This window comes from Anabrus simplex, chromosome 2, assembly GCF_040414725.1.
Source record: "Anabrus simplex isolate iqAnaSimp1 chromosome 2, ASM4041472v1, whole genome shotgun sequence".
Taxonomy (NCBI): Eukaryota; Metazoa; Arthropoda; class Insecta; order Orthoptera; family Tettigoniidae; genus Anabrus; species Anabrus simplex.
This window is the reverse complement of record NC_090266.1, coordinates 661822008-661840674: the sequence shown is the minus strand read 5'-3', so window position 1 is coordinate 661840674 and position 18667 is coordinate 661822008. Positions and strand designations below refer to the sequence as shown.

At 43.3% G+C, this 18667-nt stretch overlaps 1 protein-coding gene across 3 annotated transcripts in view; it reads right to left on the bottom strand.

Moving 5' to 3' along the window:
- The window catches only part of LOC136864335 (inactive phospholipase C-like protein 2), a 786053-nt gene that overhangs the window by 680358 nt on the left and 87028 nt on the right, over positions 1-18667 (bottom strand). The window lies entirely within an intron of this gene.

The following is an 18667-nucleotide window of genomic DNA, read 5'->3' as shown; positions in this document are numbered from 1 at the left end:
ACCTTAATTAAGGCCACGGCCACTTCCTTCCAACTCCTAGGTCTTTCCTATCGCATCGCCGCCATAAGACCTATCTGTGTCGGTGCGACGTAAAGCCACTAGCAAAAAAACACACACACACACGTCTTAAGAGACCAGGGAAATAAGAGAGATATTTATGGATGAGGAAGATATGAGGAAAAGTTGATAATGAAACTCAGCTGTACACCATTGTAAAGTTATTGAACAGAGAGTAGATAGAAGTAGGGCAAGGCAGGTTCTGAGCCACGGTGGGCGATAGGAATTTTGCTGAGTCATCATTTTTGATTGATGCAGCGTCAGCAAGGTCAATGATCTCTGACGCCATCATTACATCACTAAGGTCATGACGTCATCACAACGTCATAATCTAACCTAATAGTCCTAACCTAATCACACAGGCTCGATGGAGGAGCCAATCGATCAGGCTAGCGACCGCTATTGGGGCAGAAGGATTCCCCTGGACCATCCCACGGTCCATTAGAAATTTGGGGGAGAGAGGGATCTCCCCCTGTACCGTCCATCGATCTAACAAAATATCGCTGATCTCCTTAGCTGTCCCCCTCCTCAGGCTTCATGCGCAAGGGCGGTAGACTCGTGATGACCAGCAGTGGTCACTCCATTTTACCCTACCGGCCCATTGAGGCCTTGAGTGCCTATTCATAAATGTATTTAGCTAGCGACTGGATTATTTTATGATATGGTGGTCTGTTGTCAAAAACTCATGATAGGTCAGAATGTGACCTGGTGTATTAACGACTTATTATCTTATTAAGAAGTGTTCATTCCCCACCCTGAGTGGGTGGGGCGGGCCACCTGGAGGGTAACGCCCTTTCTCTGGCTCAGAGATGCGGGCGGGTTGGGGAGATGTGCCGGAAGAGGGAGGTGGGTAAAGGATGTGAGAAATTAAATAACGACTTGTGTGCGCAGCCGTTTTTATGGTCTATCGAGGTAGGTAGCGGGTATACAGAGCGCTGTAGTAGTCGTATGGGAAGTTGGAGGGGTAGAGATGGCACCACCGGTCATAACATGGTGGTATGGGAAGGTGGAGCGGGAATAGAGTTCATTTGTTTTTTGACTGATGGCGGAAAGAGCTTGTTCCTGGCAAGCGCAGCATATGGGGCAAAAATTCATTACCAGTTTATCACTAGAGGGCGTGTGTTGCAGTATGCAAAAGAGCCTACTTTGAGAAAATATAGAAGGCAGCAACTTCGAAGATGGAAGTATGTTTTCAATGAAGATAGCTGTCGAGAGCGCTCGCATTTTCAATGTTGTCAGCTGGGAGAGTTCTTTGTAGAGCGCACTTCATGTCAAAGGTAGCAGTATGAACATATGTTTTTGAGTAAGAGCGCGTGGTTTGAATTAAACACTGAGCACGTGGTAGAGTATGAGACTTATTCGTGCACGTGATTATTGACGCAAATAGCGAACTGTCGTGGTGATCATGTGGTCCACTGTGCTAGGCTCCAGCTGACTTTCACGTCTAACATCTCAAGCTGACCTACACAGCTTTTGCTGACTAGAATGCTCAGTTTCTGATTTTAAAACATGAGCTTATAGATTTGAACTCTAGAAACTTCGCGTAATCTACAGTAGTTTTTACATCATTTTGGGGTCGAACCCTCGTCTTCAGAACACATTAGTATCGAGGACTGTCTACGCTATTAGATCAATCTACATATGTTCGCACTAAGATGGCGCTCAGAGCGATTCTCGCTGTGATCTCGTGGCTTACAGACAGGCAAGTCTGCTAACCCCAAGCTAATTTTCATGGATGACTGGTATTTTTACTGACTGGAACACTCAGTTTCTGATCTTAACTTATGAGCTTATAGATTCGAACTCCAGAGAGTTCTAGTAGGCTACAGTAGTTTTACAACAACCAACGATCAACCTCTTGTGTTCAAAACACACTAGAATCGAAGACTATTCGCAGTACTAGGTTCATCTGCATATGTGAACTCATCTCTAGTTTAACAGACAGCGACAGCCCACGCTATTTAGTCTAGGAGGAGGAGTAGGAGAAGGCTACACCACTAGGTCTATGAGGAGGAGGAGGAGGAGGAGGAGGAGAAGGCTACATATTTGCACGCTACTAGGTTTATGAGGAGAGGAGGCTACATATATGCACGTTATTACGTGCATACTCTAGATTTGTGAGGAGGAGGAGAGGGAAGTTTGATAGAACCGCTACTAACGTGGATATGGGAGAATTACATTTTAGATTCTTCCCCTCAGCCCCTATTTCAGCTAACGTGAATAAGATTCGTCGTAGCCTTTACATAGCGAATTCCCTTACATTCTATTCAACCACTTCCTCACAATTCAGCATAAGTCTATATTCGCGATTATCTCTGTTGCCATAGCCAGTACAGAAAAATATGTCACGAAAGTGATATCTGAAATTGTATTTTCTACAACTTTGGTTACGTAGTATTTTTCCATAGAACTGCTTTTAACGTAAATATGCAAGAATAAGTTCTTAGACTCCCCCTAAACTACCATTTCAGCTAGCGTGAATAAAATTATTTATAGCCTATATCATAGCACTTTATTCATAGTCTTTATATAATGAGTTTCATTACATGCTCCTCAACGATTTTTTTCATAACTCAGCATGCCCATATTCGCGATTACCTCTGTTGTCATAGCCAGTACAAAAAAGCATGATAAGACAAAACTGATTGTAAATAGTATTTTCTACGACTTTTGTCGCGTACTATTTTTCAATAAGACTGCTGATAACATAGATATAGGAGAATGAAATTTGCAATTATTTCTGTCATGACGAGTACCGAAAAACACAATAACTGAGGAATTGGAAATTATACTTTTTACAACTTTTGTTATGCAGTATTTTTTCAACAGAACCCATAAGAGATAAGATAATGACATTTTAGACTTGCAGATTACGAGGTGATGCGTCGTCAGCGTGAACACAACGTCTGTGCAAGCTCGTTAGCTCTAGCTTAAACTGAAAGTCTTTTCAGATATGATGATTATGCATTGTTAACGATCTGAATAATAAAAAACGATGAGAAATTGGCTCGAAATACAAGATGATGTGTATAGTCATTGCGCAGATTACAGATTTGCATAGTCAGCGTAAAGCAAGAATCGAATCAAGGGTCCGTGCACTCTTCTGCAGGATGACCAGACCAAAAATGGTATTACATCACACAAACTATATTTTCAGCTTTCGTTGCTAGATAAGCAGAATTGGAATGTTGAAATTGGTACGCTGGTCACCTAGATGACACCACTTCAGAAAGTCTGCAACTGGGTCCTCGCGATTTTCTTTTTCTTAAATACTTCGGAAATTACAACTATCCTAATGAAAACACCAAGGAAGTGTATCTGTATTGTGAATTAACACTGAACGTTAGCCTTATGTTACTGTCAACAAGAAGACGCACATAGACATGGATTATTTATTCCGTATGTACAGAGAGAGCTCGTGATTAAATCCGCGACCTTGTGGTGTATGACAGGCGGTAGAAGAAGAAGCCAGGGGAATATTTTTTCTTTACTGAGCAATATTATTATTTTGTATACCGTAATTTCTCTCACGAGGTGTAGGTGAAAAGAAAAGTTTTCCGTGAATATAGGTGCCTTGCACGGTTAGGTTCTGCATAGGGTTGGCATCAGGAAGGGCCTCTGACTGTCAAACAGGAATAAATCCATATGTGTGAAACTATACCTGCGACACCACAGTGTAAAAGAAACAGTAGAAGAAGCTACGTCGCAATAACACAACGAAGGTTACCAGCCACGCAAAGATTAAAAAAGGCTAGTATCGTAGAAAGAGAGTGCGAAATCTCAAGATTTGAACCAAGGGTCTGTGCACCCTTTAGCAGAAAGACCAAATAAGTTCTTACATCTCACAAACTATACTTTCATATATCGTTCGTAGGAGGGTATCTGTAGCGTGAATTAAATACTGCACGTTAGTCTTATGTTATTTACAATAATAAGAAGCACGCAGACATGAAATGTTTAGGCCTAAACCGTACGCAGAGAGAGAAAGCTCGTTATGACATCCGCGACTCTACAGTGTTACAAAAACGGTAGACGAAGCCAGGGCATGTTTTCCTTTACTGAGCAATAGTATTACTCTTTTACTCATAGGATTTATTGAACCTTACAGGCCTTTGCCCAATACAGTGTTCTAATCCATAATAGCCTAATCAAATACAGAATGTATAAACTCCCCTGCTTAAGAACAATGACAAAATAATAATTCGATTAAACAAAACAATATAGTATTTGGAAACAAATGGCCCACGGTCAACTCACAACCGGAGAACCGTTTGCCCTGGGAATAAATCAAATCTACAGTTATAAGTAATGAACAAGCTATGAAAGGTATAGTGGGCCCTCCACGCAGTGATCACTGCCCGGTGGCGATTGCTATAGAATCGCGAGGCTACTCACGTTAATAATAAGAATTTGTTTATTACTCTTTTTCATACCGTAATTTCAATTGCGAGATGTTTGTGAACAGTATAGGGGCTGCCTGGCCGAGGCGGTAAAGGCGTGCTCGGTTCGCCCGGAAGGACGTGGGTTCGAATCCCCGTCAGGAAGTCGTAAAATTTAAGAAGCGAGATTTCCACTTCCGGAGGTGCATATGGTTAATTCCTGGGGGCAAAGGCGGCCGGGCGTAGAGCTAACCACTCTACCCCATCACGTGCCGAGGTTAACAATGGTGGAAGCCTTTACCTTCCACTCCTCCAAGGGCCTTCATGGCCTGTACGGAGGTGACTTTGCTTTGCTTTTTATGTGAACAGTATAATTTGCCGTGCACATAAGTGTGTATACGTCTTGGTTCTAAGTAGAATTGGCACCAGGAAGAGCACCCGACTTTAAAACAGGGATAAATCCACAGGTGGGGCATAGTTCACATCCGCGATCTTATAAAAACCATCAAAAGCTACGTCGCACCAACACATCGAAGGGTTTCAGCGATGCAAGGATGCGAAAGGGCTAACGGCTCTAGCCTTAATAAAAGTAGAGTCACCTAGCATTTGCCTGGTGTGGAAGCCATCTTCAAGGCTGCTGACACTAGGATTTGAACCTATCATCTTCCGAATGCAAGCCTACAGCTGTGCGATTGTTAGGTCAACACTTTTCAAATCGCGACGGTGTAGCACTTCCCGAAGTAGCTGCTGCACTTCACGAAATAGACGCAGACCGACAAGGCAGCAAAACACGAACGTTCACAACTTGCGCGGGCCACCCAGGGAAGGTCGATCACCCGGGCGCAGACGAAGAAGGTGGCACGGAACGGACGCTGCCGGGCGGTCAGAGACTGTTACCCAGGCCTCACGGCCTACTTGCGCCTCCTTCACAATGCAGACATCGATGTGCGCCCCACAGGACAGGGAAGGCATAAAGATGCAAACAACGACCGACGCCGTCACCGCCAGCCAGGAAGAGGGGGAAGCCGGCACTGTAGCGGGCCCACCCGCTACCGCACGGTCACCAGGACAGGATGGGGGCCACCAAGGACCAGGCCTCTTACCCTGCTGAGAAGAGACTGCCACCACCAGGAACCAGACGCCACCCCCGAATTAGGAAGGAGAAGACGACGGCCCACTAGGAGAGGGCCACCCACCGCAGCCCAGGACTGCACTCAGTCGAGTGAGGAGCTAACCAGGAGAGGACCTCAACGAGTAGCGGCAGTCAGGTGAGACCGAAACGTCCCTATCAGCAGCTCTTGCAGTGTTTCCCCTGTCTGAGATGGGGCCATCGTCAGGATAAGTGTGAGCTGCAAGTGTGGTGCAACCTCTGTGGTGTTGATCACTATTACACGGTCTGCGCAGCACTTAGGGAGGCGTCGGTGTGCGCCAACTGCGCAGGGGCCACTCGGCCTCTCATCGAAGTTGCTCGGTTTACAGGGCCATGGCCCGGGCAGAGAGGAAGGAGGCCCCGAACCATGTCCCACAACCATTCAGCAATTCCCCGCCTCGGCGGGCGTGGCCTTATTCTCAGGAATTATAGACTGGGTACCAGGGAACGCAAGGGGACATACCTGTGCGGCAAGTTGTAGGTTTTATCACCGCACTGTCCGGTTACCAGCAAAGGCCGCGCCAGTCACAGCAGTGCCTAGAAGGACTGATCCCCTGAATAACTGGAGATGTGAGGAACAGGCCAATGACGTGAGCATGATACCTGTTCCCAACTAACACAATTATCTGGACTTTTCGAGAATCATATCATTGCATGTCTTATATACAAAATGTCAGGCTTTACATGTAGACATTTTTCTATTTCTGCCTATGTGGTTTTTTCCTGATGCTTATTACCCGATAACACCGCTATTATACCATATACATCTGGCTTTGTAGCATGCAGAGCATGGGGACAGGCACATACTCTTGTAGAATCACACTCCCAATCCTCCCTGCTGTTTCTCTTTAGAACTACCGGCAGGTCGGAGGTGATGTAGATTAGAGTCGATCGCCACGTGGGGGTGCGGTTTACGCCCCCCCCCCCCCACATCCAAAGGAAAGAAAACTTAGAAATTAGCTCATAAGTAGTCTGATGACCAGCAGTCCACCACCTTCGGACAGATCTCTGAAGGACGGCTAAGGAGAACGGCAAAATTTTGGTGGACCGAGGGATGGTCTATGGGGAGCCCATCTAACCCATAACTGGTCGCTAACAAAACCGATGTGCTCCCCCATGGTGCCTGTGAAGTTAGATTACGACTTTTAGGTTATATTAGGTTATGATGTTACGGTGGCGTCGTGATGACGTCAAAAGACGCTGACCTTGCTGACCCTGCACCAATAAAAGTGCTGATTCAGCAAAATTAAAATCTCCCGCCGTGGCTCAGAATCGGCCTTGCCCTACAACAGTGGATGCACCCGGAAGAATTGCAAAATTAGTCAAAATTGTTAAGGGAATGTGGGGATGTAAACAGATGGAGGAAAAACTGAAAAATGATAGTGACAGAATTGTGCCTAAGGCAACCTAGATGTTATAATTTTGTTAAAGTCTAGATCAATTAGGTAGTATAGCATAACTAATTTACCGTCGTATTCTAATTAGTTCGCATGTTTTGTCAGTTTATTACTAATATTCGTTTGAGATGTCGGACGTGGTATGCTGGTACTGAGTATGACTACTGTGGTGACTCTCACTTTGGGGGGTCGCGTTTTCGGGGTATCCGATGGAGCTCTATATCATGGCTGATAAGTTTCATTTCTTTACAATTAATACCCCTTTCTTTCAAGTCATTCCTTCTCTGTCCAATTTCTAATCACTCGCGGATGTTAAATCCTGCTTAATGATGTTTTGCTGGCACTGTTCCTTATTATCCTTCTACTGCATGTTTTTAGATTATGCTCTATGATATTAAACTTGCGTAAAACTGTACATATAAAATCATAAGAAAATATTAAAGTAAACAACACATTCTTCCTATTATTATTATTATTATTATTATTATTATTATTATTATTATTATTATTATTATTATTATTATTATTATTGTATGTTGGTGACCATATGTTATATTTTTGGCCGACTGGTTGCCATGTGTAGCAGACTCTCGAAAGCAAGTAGTCCTGTCCGTTACTTTACGTTGTGTAGCCATGATATATTTTCCTTTTCTGTCTTCGTTCGACCTTCCCTTCTATAACCAACTGTAGAAAGTAATATTTGGAATTCCACAAGTTATGTTCCAGGAATGCAGTACTTCTTCATTTAACTGTAACTAGACGTTCTCGATCTCTGTTCGTACGTTTGCGGACTTCTTCATTAGTCATTCTTGTTATCGGCCATATTTAAAGCATCCTGCAGTAAGTCCACGTTTCAAAGGCCTAGGTCTAACACAATCTGACAACAAGAAAATAGCTTTACAGATAGACTACACATGTATCTAGCGAGTAGCAATGTGTATTAATGAGCATGGACTTAACATGCCTGCAGGAGTGGGTGCTCGGAAAAGGTAATGGACAGTTTGAGTATCTAGGAGGTGCTCGGAAAAGGTAATGGACAGTTTGTGTATCAGGAGGTGCTCACGAAAGGTAATAGAGAGTTTGTGTATCTAGGAGGTGCTCGGAAAAGGTAATAGACAGTTCGTGTATCTAGGAGGTGTTCAGGAAAGGTAATAGACAGTTTGTGTATCCAGGAAGTGCTCGGAAAAGGTATTGGACAGTTTGTGTATCTAGAAGGTGCTCGGAAAAGGTAATGGACAGTTTGTGTATCTAGGAGGTGTTCAGGAAAGGTAATAGACAGTTTGTGTATCCAGGAGGTGCTCGGAAAAGGTATTGGACAGTTTATGTATCTAGAAGGTGTTCGGAAAAGGTAATGGACAGTTTGTGTATCTAGGAGGTGCTCGAAAAAGGTAATGGGCAGTTTGTGCGTCAGGAGGTGCTCGGAAAAGTAATGGACAGTTTGTGCATCAGGAGGTGCTCGGAAAAGGTACTGGACAGTTTTTGTATCTAGGAGGTGCTCGGAAAAGGTCATGGACAGTTTGTGTATCTAGGAGGTGCTCGGAAAAGGTAATGGGCCGTTTGTGTATCTAGGAGGTGCTCGGAAAAGGTCATGGACAGTCATGGACAGTTTGTGTATCTAGGAGGTGCTCGGAAAAGGTAACGGGCCGTTTGTGTTTCAGGAGGTGCTCGGAAAAGATAATGGACAGTTTGTGTATCTAGGAGGCGCTCAGAAAAGGTAATGGACAGTTTGTGTACCTAGGAGCTGCTCGGAAAAGGTAATGGACAGTTTGTGTACCTAGAAGATGCTCGGAAAAGGTAATGGACCGTTTGTGTATCAGGAGGTGCTCAGAAAAGGTAATGGAGAGTTTGTGTATCTAGGAGGTGCTCGGAAAAGATAATGGACAGTTTGTGTATCTAGGAGGCGCTCAGAAAGGGTAATGGACAGTTTGTGTATCAGGAGGTGCTTGGAAAAGGTACTGGACAGTTTGTGTATCTAGTAGGTGATCGGAAAAGGTAATAGGCAGTTCGTGTATCTAGGAAGTGTTCGGGAAAGGTAAGAGACAGTTTGTGTATCCAGGAGGTGCTCGGAAAAGGTATTGGACAGTTTGTGTATCTAGAAGATGCTCGGAAAAGGTAATGGACACTTTGTGTATCAGGAGGTGCTCGGGAAAAGTAATGGTCAGTTTGTGTATCAGGAGGTGTTCGGAAAAAGTACTGGACGGTGTGTGTATCTAGAAGCTGCTCGGGAAAGGAAATGGACAGTTTTCTTATCTAGGAGGTGCTCGGAAAAGGTGATGGACAGTTGGTGTATCTAGGACGCGCTCGGAAGAGGTAATGGACCGTTTGTGTATCAGGAGGTGCTTGGGAAAGGTAATGGACAGTTTGTGCATCTAGGAGGTGCTCGGAAAAGGTAATGGACCGTTTGCGTTTTATGAGGTGCTCTGAAAATCTAATGGACAGTTTGTGTATCTAGGAGGCGCTCGAAAATGGTAATGGACAGTTTGTGTAACTAATAACTGCTCGGAAAAGGTAATGGACCGTTTGTGTATCAGGAGGTGCTCGGAAAAAATAATGGACAGTTTGTGTATCTAGGACGCGCTCGGAAGAGATAATGGACCGTTTGTGTATCAGGAGGTGCTCCGAAAAAGTAATGGACAGTTTGTGTATCTAGGAGGCGCTCGGAAGAGGTAATGGACAGTTTGTGCACCTAGGAGATGCTCGCAAAAGGTAATGGACCGTTTGTGTATCAGGAGGTGCTCAGAAAAGGTAATGGACAGTTTGTGTATCTAGGAGGTGCTCGGAAAAGGTAATGGACAGTTTGTGTATCTAGGTGGTGCTCGGAAAAGGTAATGGACAGTTTGTGTACCACGAGGTGCTCGGAAAAAAATACTGGACAGTGGTGTGTATCTAGAAGTTGCTCGGGAAAGGTAACAGACAGTTTGTGTATGTAGGATGTGCTCGGTAAAGGTAATGGACAGTTTGCGTATCTAGGAGGTCCTCGGAAAAGGTAATGGACAGTTTGTGTATCTAGGAGGCGCTCGGAAAAGGTAATGGACAGTTTGTGCACCTAGGAGATGCTCGGAAAAGGTAATGGACCGTTTGTGTATCAGGAGGTGCTCAGAAAAGGTAATGGACAGTTTGTGTATCTAGAAGGTGTTCGGAAAAGGTAATGGACAGTTTGTGTATCTCGGGGGTGCTCGAAAAAGGTAATGGACAGTTTGTGCATCAGGAGGTGCTCGGAAAAAGTACTGGACAGTGTGTGTATCTAGAAGTTGCTCGGGAAAGGCAACAGACAGTTTGTGTATGTAGGATGTGCTCGGTAAAGGTAATGTACAGTTTGCGTATCTAGGAGGTGCTCGGAAAAGGTAATGGAAGTTTGCGTATCTAGGAGGTGCTCGGAAAAGGTAATGGACAGTTTGTGTATCAGGAGGTGCTCGAAAAGGTAATAGACAGTTTATGTATCCAGGAGGTGATCGGAAAAGTTAATAGACAGTTTGTGTATCTAGGAGGTGTTCGGGAAAGGTAATAGACAGTTTGTGTATCAAGGAGGTGCTCGGAAAAGGTAATGGACAGTTTGTGTATCTAGGAGGTGCTCGGAAAATGTAATGGACATTTTGTATATCAGGAGGTGCTCGGATAAAGTAATGGACAGTTTGTATATCTAGAAGCTGCTCGGAAAAGGTAATAGACAGTTTGTGTATCTAGGAGGTGCGCGGAAAATTTAATGGACAGTTTGCGTATCTAAGAGGTGCTCGGAAAAGGTAATGGACATTTTGTATATCAGGAGGTGCTCGGATAAAGTAATGGACAGTTTGTGTATCAGGAGGTGCTCGGAAAAAGTACTGGACAGTTTGTGTATCTAGGAGGTGCTCAGAAAAGGTAATGGACCGTTTGTGTTTCAGGAGGTGCTCGGAAAAAGTAATGGACAGTTTGTGTATCTAGGAGGCACTCGCAAAAAGTAATGGACAGTTTGTGTATCTAGGAGGTGCTCGGAAAATGTAATGGACAGTTTGCGTATCTAAGAGGTGCTTGGAAAAGGTAATGGACAGTTTGTGTATCAGGAGGTGCTCGGATAAAGTAATGGACAGTTTGTATATCAGGAGGTGCTCGGATAAAGTAATGGACATTTTGTTTATCAGGAGATGCTCGCAAAATGTAATGGACCGTTTGTGTATCAGGAGGTGCTCAGAAAAGGTAATGGACAGTTTGTGTATCTAGGAGGTGCTCGGAAAAGGTAATGGACAGTTTGTGTATCTAGGAGGTGCCCAGAAAATGTAATGGACCGTTTGTGTTTCAGGAGGTGCTCGGAAAAGGTAATGGACAGTTTGTGTATCTAGGAGGCGCTCGCAAAAAGTAATGGAGAGTTTGTGTATCAGGAGGTGTTTGGAAAATGTAATGGACAGTTTGTGTATCTAGGAGGCGCTCGGAAAAGGTAATGGACAGTTTGTGTACCTAGAAGATGCTCGGAAAAGTTAATGGACCGTTTGTGTATCAGGAGGTGCTCAGAAAAGGTAATGGACAGTTTGTGTATCTAGGAGGTGCTCGGAAAAGGTAATGGACAGTTTGTGTATCTAGGAGGCGCTCGGAAAAGGTAATGGACAGTTTGTGTATCTAGGAGTTGCTCGGAAAGGATAATGGACACTTTGTGTATCAGGAGGTGCTCGGAAAAAGTAATGGACAGTTTGTGTATCAGGAGGTGCTCAGAAAAGGTACTGGACAGTTTGTGTATCAGGAGGTGCTCGGAAAAGGTACTGGACAGTTTGTGTATCATGAGGCGCTCGGAAAAGGTACTGGACAGTTTGTGTATCAGGAGGTGCTCGGAAAAGGTAATGGACCGTTTGTGTATCAGGAGGTACTCGGAAAAGGTAATGGACAGTTTGTGAATCAGGAGGTACTTGGAAAAGGTAATGGACAGTTTGTGTATCAGGAGGTGCTCGGAAAAAGTAATGGACCGTTTTTGTATCAGGAGGTGCTCGGAAAAGGTACTGAACAGTTTGTGCATCAGGACGTTCTCGGAGAAGGTAATGGACAGTTTGCGTATTTAGGAATGAGCTATCTGTGTGGGTTAAGGATAGATAGTACGTGTAGGCCTGTACAGTGTTGTATTTCTTGGTGGCGGTATGCAACGGTAAGCGGTACCGGCACCTTTCTTTCGAAAGAAATACAAAATGAATTGAACAGTATCCGGAATATTCCTATCACATTTCCTATGAAGTGTTGGCTTATGGCTTAAAATCGAGCTTGTTTGTCCGCTTTTGTTTCGTTTCTATAGTTGAGGAATGTATGTTCAAAATCTGCTATTTCCACTTCACAATTTGTTTTAGTATTTCATCCATATGCATGGAAGTTGTTGAATACTATCGTATCCCATGAGCAATCCAAACCAGAAATATGTAATCCTTTAAAAGTACCACCATATCCGTCATGAGTACGTTCTATGTGCCTTGTAGTATATGTTTTCTGGCGTACTACTACAACATTCTTAGGGTAGAAATAGCGCCTTTTAAACATATACTCTTGAGATATAATACGTACAAGTACATTATTGAAGTTTCTGTAAACTGCTGTTCTAAAATTATCATATGACCTATTAAACATTTCATGTCGTCAGTTCGGAATTACACCAGAAAAAAAAGATAATCCTCGTCTTGCTCTTTTTATCCTTCCAAACTTTTTTGGCTACTGCATTACAACAGAATAGGGGGGTTGGTTTTCTCACCTTTTAGCAAACAAACTGTTCTTGTCATGCATAATCAATCGGTATCCCTATTGCACCAAGAGCCACTAATACCAACGTAGTAGGAAATAACTAATAAATTGCTAACCGTCATAGTTAATCACAGATTAATATATGCTTAAATGTTACTGCTTTGGTCGTCTTTAAATAACTTCAAACGCATAAAACACTTCTTTTGTGTTGCCCAGGCAAGCGAATTCACAGTTATTTAGTAGGAGCATGGGTACGCGTGGTCCACAAGTGAAATGATTAAAATAACTAATTATTTTGTACCGATGTGCAATTAAAAGAAGCCATGATGGCGATATCCTTGAAATATTTACTGAACCTGCGAACAGTGAATCAAGGGAATGTGAAGAAAGCATCGCGAGTTCCGATCGATTTACTGCAGTTCAAGCGGGAAATACTTCTGACGATGATGTGCTCGATTGTTAGACGTTAACTCGGAAAAGTTATTACTTCCAGAGAAACGACTGGCTTTAAGCGCAAAATAAAATGTTAGATTGCAAGGTGTTCCAAAATTTTACAAGTACAGGACCATAAAAACAAATAGAAGTGAAAATGTCTTCAGAGTGGGCAGTAGTAAAACCAGTACCTTTGAAAAAGGAGAAGACGGTACATCCGGAGATATTACAAAGTGTGAGATTCAGTTTATGAAGAAGATCGGGTGAGTTCCGCCACACTTTTTCTTAGAAAAAAAGCACTGCGTGTATCCAAGAGTGAGCTACTGTGTGTATAGGGGTGAGGAAGTACAGTTTGTGAAACTAGGTGTGAGGAACTGTAACTGTACGTATGTACGATCCCCGAATTTTTAGGTTAGGAAATTTTCGTATATAGTTTGTAATGTTAAAATCATGTAATTTTGTTTATTTAGAATGTAAAAACGTAATATTATAAGAAGAATGTGTAGTTAGGGAATGTTGCATATGTGCATCATTATATTTTGTATAAATTTCCATTTGGGTAAGAGTCTGTAAATATGGCCTAGCCGTAAGGATTGTGCAACCGGGAAAACTGCGACTATATCGGGAAGGACGGTTGAAGTCAGTTGGATGTGTTGCAACAAAGTGGCTTGGAAACACGGGGTACGGCAGGTAGTATAGGCTGAAGAATTGGAGTGGATCAATGTGGATGTACGTGAGTGGACGTTCGATGTCACATCAGATGCACGATAGCCAATACGAGGGCTTTGTTTTAAGCGAGGTTGAGTTGACTGAGTGACGCGTCAAGAAGTGCCTGTGTGAGCGTTGCTACCAGTAAACTTTCCAGGACGCTATAACCACGTGTAGCAAGCATATATAAGCAGGTACGCGTGTGCGGCAAGTCATTCTGATTCTAATGCTGTTTCTGATTTTGTTTCTGTCTCTGATTCTGTGTGTTTCTCACTCGGACCGGCACGCGGGAATTACTTTGCGCATAGTCCTAGGCAATGTTGTATTGTTCTTGAGTATCGTTTTCGGAGTGAGCACGCTATATGTTGTTGATGGATGCTAATGAGTTTCTGGTGGCTGTTAGGTCAGAGACGCTACTTAAGTGTTTATTTGTAACTCCAACTCTGTATAATAGTTGGACTACAATTCTTCGACGAGTTTATGTACAGTGGATGTGGTGATGCGTAAAGAATCGAGATTCGGTAGTGGATGTGTGTTTGAGCACAGAGCTGATTCTTGGTCGAGGAAATCGACGGCCGAGTATCCACTTTCAGTTGCAGAAACCTGAGGCTATACACCAACCTGTGCGGCACTCGAGAAGAACTCAAGACGTCGATGAAGTGTGTAAATAAGGTTAGGGATGCTCTTCGTAAAGAAGGTTGCATCCGTACGTAGAGAAAGTCGTCGTACTTTCCTCTACCAGAATACGATTTTGGTGCTGTAACTGTAGTGAGTGTAGTGCGACTCTTAGCTGGAGGTACGTTAAGAATTGTATATATAGTATCAATAATGTTATTGATGGTTTGTAGTGTGTATATTTGCCTTTGTAAATGACAAACGAGGAGGTTGTTAGTAGTGTGTATATTTGCCTTTGTAAACGACAAACAGTAGGTTTCGTGAAATAATGATTTGGTTGTTGTTAGTGGTGTATATATTTGCCTTTGTAAACGACAAACCAGTAGGTCTCGTGAAGTAATGATTAATGTTGGTCGTAGTTGTTTGTACGTTGCCTTTGTGGACGGCAATCAGGAGGGGTTCTCTTTAAGTGATTATTATTGTGGTATTTTTACATTTTGTTTATTATTTTGGGAGTAAAGTTCTGGTATCAAACTTGCAGTAAATCCCTTTATCAGTGGAGTGAGGTTGAACCTGGCATGCTACCTACATCTAATTTCAGGGGTAAACAGGTAAGGTTATAAAGTAAGTCTGGAGCTTCGTCAGCCTGATGACCGTCGCCTTGAGAGAGGGAGTTACTCATTGCTCTACATAGTTATATATTCCTGTAATTGTTTTACAGGTGGCGCCCACTGTGTTGTTATTTACACTTATTTCACTCCGTTCATTAATTATATATACATATTTTATTATTTTTTTGGATGTTACAGAACTGTATGTGTAGAGATGAGGACGGACAGTTTGTGTATCTAGGTGTGAGCAACTGTATGTGTAGGGGTGAGGACGGACAGTTTGTGTATATAGTTGTGAGCAACTGTATGTGTAGGGGTAAGGATGGACAGTTTGTGTATCTAGTTGTGAGCAACTGTATGTGTAGAGATGAGGATGGACAGTTTGTGTCTAGGTGTGAGCAACTGTATGTGTAGAGTTGAGGATGGACAGTTTGTGTGTCTAGTTGTGAGGAACTGTATGTGTAGAGATGAGGATGGACAGTTTGTGTACCTTGGAGTGAGCTACTCTGTGTATAGGGGTGAGAATGGACAGTTTGTGTATATAGGTGTGAGCTACTGCATGTGTAGGGGTAAGGATGGACAGTTTGTGTATCTAGGTGTGAGGAACTGTATGTGTAGCGGTAATGATGGACAGTTTGTGTATCTAATTGTGAGGAACTGTATGTGTAGGGGTAAGGATGGACAGTTTGTGTGTCTAGTTGTGAGGAACTGTATGTGTAGGGGTAAGGATGGACAGTTTGTGTATCTAGGTGTGAGGAACTGTATGTGTAGGGGTAAGGATGGGCAGTTTGTGTGTCTAGATGTGAGGAACTGTATGTGTAGAGATGAGGATGGACAGTTTGTGTATCTAGTTGTGAGGAACTGTATGTGTAGAGATGAGGATGGACAGTTTGTGTCTAGGTGTGAGCAACTGTATGTGTAGAGTTGAGGATGGACAGTTTGTGTGTCTAGTTGTGAGGAACTGTATGTGTAGAGATGAGGATGGACAGTTTGTGTACCTTGGAGTGAGCTACTCTGTGTATAGGGGTGAGAATGGACAGTTTGTGTATATAGGTGTGAGCAACTGTATGTGTAGGGGTAAGGATGGACAGTTTGTGTACCTTGGAGTGAGCTACTCTGTGTATAGGGGTGAGGACGGACAGTTTGTGTATATAGGTGTGAGCTACTGTACGTGTAGAGATGAGGATGGACAGTATGTGTACCTTGGAGTGATCTACTATGTGTATAGGGGTGAGAATGGACAGTTTGTGTATCTAGGTGTGAGCAACTGTATGTGTAGAGATGAGGATGTACAGTTTGTGTATCTAGGTGTGAGGAACTGTATGTGTAGGGGTAAGGATGGACAGTTTGTGTATCTAGTTGTGAGGAACTGTATGTGTAGGGGTAAGGATGGACAGTTTGTGTCTAGGTGTGAGCAACTGTATGTGTAGAGTTGAGGATGGACAGTTTGTGTGTCTAGTTGTGAGGAACTGTATGTGTAGAGATGAGGATGGACAGTTTGTGTACCTTGGAGTGAGCTACTCTGTGTATAGGGGTGAGAATGGACAGTTTGTGTATCTAGGTGTGAGCAACTGTATGTGTAGGGGTAAGGATGGACAGTTTGTGTATCTAGGTGTGAGCAACTGTATGTGTAGGGGTAAGGATGGACAGTTTGTGTATCTAGTTGTGAGGAACTGTATGTGTAGGGGTAAGGATGAACAGTTTGTGTGTCTAGTTGTGATGAACTGTATGTGTAGGGGTAAGGATGGACAGTTTGTGTGTCTAGTTGTGAGGAACTGTATGTGTAGAGATAAGGATGGACAGTTTGTGTCTAGGTGTGAGGAACTGTATGTGTAGAGATGAGGATGGACAGTTTGTGTGTCTAGTTGTGAGGAACTGTATGTGTAGAGATCAGGATGGACAGTTTGTGTACCTTGGAGTGAGCTACTCTGTGTATAGGGATGAGAATGGACAGTTTGTGTATCTAGGTGTGAGCAACTGTATGTGTAGAGATGAGGACGGACAGTTTGTGTATCTAGGTGTGAGGAACTGTATGTGTAGAGATGAGGATGGACAGTTTGTGTATCTAGGTGTGAGGAACTGTATGTGTAGAGATGAGGACGGACAGTTTGTGTGTCTAGGTGTGAGGAACTGTATGTGTAGAGATGAGGATGGACAGTTTGTGTATCTAGTTGTGAGGAACTGTATGTGTAGGGGTAAGGATGAACAGTTTGTGTGTCTAGTTGTGATGAACTGTATGTGTAGGGGTAAGGATGGACAGTTTGTGTGTCTAGTTGTGAGGAACTGTATGTGTAGAGATAAGGATGGACAGTTTGTGTCTAGGTGTGAGGAACTGTATGTGTAGAGATGAGGATGGACAGTTTGTGTGTCTAGTTGTGAGGAACTGTATGTGTAGAGATCAGGATGGACAGTTTGTGTACCTTGGAGTGAGCTACTCTGTGTATAGGGATGAGAATGGACAGTTTGTGTATCTAGGTGTGAGCAACTGTATGTGTAGAGATGAGGATGGACAGTTTGTGTCTAGGTGTGAGGAACTGTATGTGTAGGGGTAAGGATGGACAGTTTGTGTATCTAGGTGTGAGGAACTGTATGTGTAGAGATGAGGACGGACAGTTTGTGTGTCTAGGTGTGAGGAACTGTATGTGTAGAGATGAGGATGGACAGTTTGTGTATCTAGTTGTGAGGAACTGTATGTGTAGAGATGAGGATGGACAGTTTGTGTATCTAGTTGTGAGGAACTGTATGTGTAGAGATGAGGATGGACAGTTTGTGTATCTAGTTGTGAGCAACTGTATGTTTAGAGATGAGGATGGACAGTTTGTGTCTAGGTGTGAGCAACTGTATGTATAGAGTTGAGGATGGACAGTTTGTGTGTCTAGTTGTGAGGAACTGTATGTGTAGAGATCAGGATGGACAGTTTGTGTACCTTGGAGTGAGCTACTCTGTGTATAGGGGTGAGAATGGACAGTTTGTGTATCTAGTTGTGAGCAAATGTATGTGCAGAGATGAGGATGGACAGTTTGTGTATCTAGGTGTGAGCAACTGTATGTTTAGAGATGAGGATGGACAGTTTGTGTGTCTAGTTGTGAGGAACTGTATGTGTAGAGATCAGGATGGACAGTTTGTGTACCTTGGAGTGAGCTACTCTGTGTATAGGGATGAGAATGGACAGTTTGTGTATCTAGGTGTGAGCAACTGTATGTGTAGAGATGAGGACGGACAGTTTGTGTATCTAGGTATGAGCTACTGTGCGTATAGGGGTGAAGATGGACAGTTTGTGTATCTTGGAGTGAGCTCCTGTATGTGTATGGGTGAAGATGGACAGTTTGTGTCCTCCCGTCAGAGCGGCACATAGGTCGACAGTAGAGACATCTGAAGATTAAAGATCCAAACTTCTTCCATTACATAGTTCAGACAGATAACACAGATGGCCTTCTAGAAGGCGCGTCCTTCAAATGCACGGAGAAGGTGTGTCTCCGGTACAATAATAATAATAATAATAATAAGAAGAAGAAGAAGAAGAAGTAGAGGAAGCAGGAGAAAAAGAAGAAGATCCTGGTGCCCCAAAAAAATTACAGCAGAAGAGTTCACATTCCGCCGGAGACCAAACAAAGAGGTGTACGAAGAGTT